This window comes from Eriocheir sinensis, unplaced genomic scaffold, assembly GCF_024679095.1.
Source record: "Eriocheir sinensis breed Jianghai 21 unplaced genomic scaffold, ASM2467909v1 Scaffold1046, whole genome shotgun sequence".
NCBI lineage: Eukaryota > Metazoa > Arthropoda > Malacostraca > Decapoda > Varunidae > Eriocheir > Eriocheir sinensis.
In genome coordinates, this window is record NW_026110348.1 from 22,501 (window position 1) to 27,500 (window position 5,000).

Here is a 5,000-nt window from a genome sequence, read left to right on the forward strand (position 1 = left end):
CATCGGAGCATCGCCGCAGTAGTATGGACTCACGCTGTCAGGGCCTGGCGCCTTCCTGGTGTTGACGCCCTCAGATGTCTCCTGACAGCGTCCTCAGAGATTAGCACATTCTCTAGTCTTGAGGCGATGAGTTGGGGAGGGTGGGCGGCTGCCTGTCTGGCTCCTGGGTTGTCATCTTTTGACTGAAGTGACAGGCCAGCAGGTCAGCCTTTTCCCGGCTGGTGATGGCCAGGTCTCCGTCAGGTTTCCTCAGGGGTGGGATACGTTCCTGGGGGGTATGGCCTTGCTGTTCCTTCACCAGCCCCCACCACTGTTTCGGGTCGGTTTGGTTAGAGGACAGCTTTCTCCTCCTGTCGGCGTCCCACCTTTCTTTTGCCCACTTTGCTGTCCTCGTCATATTTTTGCAGGCTCGTCTGTGTTGGGCCTTATTTTCCTGCGTGGGGTGTTTTTTATATCTTGTCCAAGCCTTGTGTTTCCTTTCGGCTGCAATACGGCACCTGTACCCGAACCAAGGCTGGTCTTTTGGGCTGGATGAGTAGGTGCGGTGGGGGACGTGTTGCTGCTGGACGGTATTGAGGACAGTGGTGAGGGCGGAGACGTCATGTTGTGGGTCACCGTTAAGGACTGTGCCCCAAGCAGTCGCTGCCAGGGCCTGCCTTGCAGCCGTCCAGTCCGCGCGGTCCCACAGCCAGATGACTCGCTGGTGTTCCTCTTCACGCGCTGGGGCCAGGCTGATGGTGGTGAATATGGCATTGTGGTCGGAACTGCCCACACGGTCTAGTGGGCAGCACAGCACGCAGTCACACGGCCGGGCTGTGAGCACAGGGTCCAGGAGCCTCCTCGCTGATGTGTCGGGAACTCAACATGGTTGTGCAATCCATGCACCGCTGTGAGCTCGGTGAAGGCCCTCGCCACCAGGTGTTGATTTAGGTCGCCCACAACCATCGCGTACTGACAGCTGTGGGCAGCCATAAGGTCGTCCAGGTGCTCTGTGAGGTAGGTGAGGGGGGCGCTGCCTTGCCACTGTGGCCGGTACATGGCACAGAGTAGCAGAGCGCTCCTGTCCTCGAGAATGATGCGGAGGAACATCATCTCCATTTCCAGGGGAGTGTCTGTGGTGAGGGCGTCCATCTGCAGGCCGTTTCGGTGGCAAACAGCAATGCCTCCCCCCTGTCCTGTGTGGCGGTCTCGTCTGGCCCAGTGCGAGTACCCGGGGATCTTATCACAGGTGGTGGCACATGTGTCGTCCAGGAAGGTCTCCACTGTCACCACTATGTCGATGTGGTGCCTGAGGACGAAGGCGTGTGTCAACTCCCCGATGTTGGTCCTAAAGCCTCGTACGTTGGCGGACAGAATCTTGAGGCCGCTGGTGTCCGTATCGCCTTATCGGATCAGTGGAAGGGGAGTGTGCGGGGGATGAGGCCAGGATGGGTAGGGCGGGGCGTGCACCGCTTGCTGGTAGGGAGCAGGCTGGGTGATGGGTGGCTGGTGTTCAGACAGGATTGCTCGAAGCAGTCGTTCCTGTCTGATGTCGGCGGCTCGAGCGTAACACTCATCATCGGTGTGTCCTCGCCGCTGGCAATACGCACACTCTAGACTTCACTTTGCCTCTGCCTGCCTCTTGCGACACTGGTCAGCGAGGTGCCCACGTCGGCCACAGAAGTCGCAGATGGTCTCAGAGCAGTGATTAACTGTGTGGCCGCGCTGACGGCACCTGCCACAGAAGGATGGTGAGGCCTGAGTCCAGAGGGGTTGGGGCGATGGTGTGTGCCGTGGTGTGTATCCGGGTCATCGGTTGTAGTGGGGATGGTGGCGGGGATGACGGGAGGGTAGGAGGAGTGGATCGGCGGGGAGGGGGGTTTATGTTTCTGACAGAGGGCGGGGGGGTCTGTGTGGCCTGGGTGGGTTGGCCCGGCCGGCGGCGAGGGGGTGGGGCTGTCTCGGCGTCTTCTGGGGGGTCTTGAGTCACCTTCCTCAGTGCTCTAGGCTTCCCTGATTCCCACCAGCCGCGCCACCTGGGGTGGGAGGAGCACACCTCCTGCCAGTCCTGGTCAATTTTACTTGGCAGGGCACTTGTGGCTTGTGTGGTGGGGGGAGGGATGGGGGTTTCCTGTTCAACTTGTGCCAGGGAGTCCATGGAGCTGACGGTTTCAACCAAGGCTTCTCTTTGTTTCCTCGTTCTTTCACTCCGCGCCCGATATGTCTCCACAATGCACTTAAGGCCGTGTACCTCATTCCTTAGTCGGAGAATGATGTCAACAAGGCCTTCAGGCGGGTTGGAGAGGATCCTCCCTGACGGCGCTGTCCTCCGTTTCAATTGGTGGTTGTGGGGCGAGCGGGTCGGGCTGGGGGGCTGCTGGCGTGCTGGGCGGTGTATCTTCAGCGGCCGCGTAGGTGACGGGGTGAGGAATGCCGGCTGCTCGCCTCAGTCCCTCAGTCGTGGAGCAGCAGAAAGGGCCATCATTGAAGCAGTCTGCGCAGGCCAGGTTTGGACAGTCTGGCTGGCTGCAGGCCGTGGAGGGCTTCACACGGACAGAGTAGCTGCACACACAGCAATATTTTGCCCCAGGATAGCCTGACTGTCCTGCCCAGGCAATTTGCTGTTGCTGGTGGGGGGCCTCAGTGAGAGTGAGGGAGGCCATGATGGTGGTGTGGGTCGATGCGCACGAGAGGTCAGGTCAGGGTGGGATGGGGGTGTCTCTAATCTCGCCTTGGAATGCGAGGGGCGGGCGCGGCCTGTTTCCGAGGGGCCCTGTCCCAGGGGATTTACAGCTCTGGGCGAGGTGAGGTCAGCGTGTTTCGTGGAGTTGCCTCTCACTGTTCACTATTTTGTAGTTTTTTCCACACACGCTTGAACACTTTGATAGAAAGAATGTTTCACAGATCTCTCTCTCTCTCTCTCTCTCTCTCTCTCTCTCTCTCTCTCTCTCTCTCTCTCTCTCTCTCTCTCTCTCTCTCTCTCTGCAGGGTTCCAGGACTCCATTCTTGACTGCCGGTGCTGTGACTCACCCCAGACGGTTTACCCCGAGTGCTTCCCTATCGGCATTCCCTCCAATGACCCGTTCTTTCCACCAGTCAATATCTCCTCTGGGCAGCCTTTCTGCATCCCTCTGACGCGCTCCATGCCGGGACAGCTGACTCTAGGTATGTGTGTGTGTGTGTGTGTGTGTGTGTGTGTGTGTGTGTGTGTGTGTACCTAACTTACCCTAACTTAACTTAACCATTATCTAAGTTGGTCTTGAAATCATAAATCGTATGTGTATGTGTGTGTGTGTCTGTGTGTGTGTATGTGTGTGTGTGTGTGTGTTTACATTGTTTTCTTTTTATACTTATCTTTCTCTCTCTCTCTCTCTCTCTCTCTCTCTCTCTCTCTCTCTCTCTCTCTCTCTCTCTCTCTCTCTCTCTCTCTCTCTCTCTCTCTCTCTCTCTCTCTCTCTCTCGACCTTTCTTGACCCAGGTTACCGAGAGCAGATGAACCAGGTCACTGCATTTGTGGATGCCTCACACACCCATGGCTCAGACAAGTGTGAACAGAGACAGCTGAGAATGCTAACGGTGAGGGTTTGTTATTGTTATTGTTATTGTTATTGTTATTATTATTATTAGTAGTAGTATTAGTAGTATTAGTATTGTTGTTGTTATTATGGAAGGGAAGGAAAGGAGAGAGAGATGGAGGGTAATGAGAGAGAGAGAGAGAGAGAGAGAGAGAGAGAGAGAGAGAGAGAGATACTAATATCACCATTGTCACTCAACAGGATGGCAAGCTGCGTGGCACTCCTAACCCCTTGAGAGGCAAGCTGCTGCTGCCCACTGAGCAGGAGAATCATGAGTGCCAGGCGCCATCAGGAAGGTGTTTCATAGGAGGTAGGTCCCCAGAGAGTGCCATACACACCCTGGCAATACACAACACCATTGGCACTATAGAACACTCTGATACTACACACTGCATCTTGGCACTATATACAACAGCTTGGTACTATATCCAGAACACCCTTGGCACTATAGAACAGCCTGGCACTATACAGAACACCCTTGGCACTATAGAACAGCCTGGCACTATACAGAACACCCTTGGCACTATAGAACAGCCTGGCACTATATAGAACACCCTTGGCACTATACAGAACACCCTTGGCACTACACACGACCCTTGGCACTATACACAGAACACACTTTTCTTCCTCTTAATTCTTTTTCTTCTTCTTTTTCTTCTTTTCTTCCTCTAATTCTTCTTTTTCTTGTCCTTTTCTTCTTCTAATTCTTTTTCTTCTTTTTCTTCCTCTAATTATTTCTTCTTCCTTTTCTTCCTCTAATTCTTTTTCTTCTTTCTTTTTCTTCTTCTAATTATTTTTTTTCTTTCTTCCTCTAATTATTTTTCTTCTTTTTCTTCCTTTAATTCTTTTCTTCTTCTTTTTCTTCCTCTTATTCTTTTTCTTCTTCTTTTTCTTTCCCTAATTCTTCTTTTTCTTCCTTTTCTTCCTCTAATTCTTCTTCCTTTTTTTCCTCTAATTCTTCATCTTCTTCTTTTTAATCCAATCTTTATTTTTCTTGTTGTACTTTTTCTCCCAGGTGACACTCGGCCTCTGAGCAGCCAGGTCTCACCGCGCTTCACACCCTCATGATGCGTGAGCACAACTGCGTCGCTGGGGAGCTCAAGCGCCTCAACAAGCACTGGAGCGACGAGCAGCTCTTCCAGAACGCTCGGCGGATCGTGACGGCCATCAACCAACATGTGACGTACAATGAGTGGCTGCCGAGAGTCCTGGGATGGAACGCAGTCAACCTGTATGGCCTTAACCTGCTGCCAGAGGAATACTGTGAAGGTGAGAGCCTCTAGGGTGCCACTAAGGGTTGTAGGGCACTATGTTCAAGGGGCACTAAGCTTAAGAGGCACTGGGCTTGATGGCTAACTAGTGCTACGTAAAGCTTGAGGGTGACTTGCGCTCTTTGAAATAAAACTCTGACCTCCTTATGACGTAAAATACACCTCAAATACATGA

The 5,000-nt window shown here is 53.3% G+C and overlaps 1 pseudogene; it reads left to right on the top strand.

The window, feature by feature from the left end:
• The window catches only part of LOC126989083 (thyroid peroxidase-like), a 22,083-nt pseudogene that overhangs the window by 11,807 nt on the left and 5,276 nt on the right, over nucleotides 1-5,000 (top strand).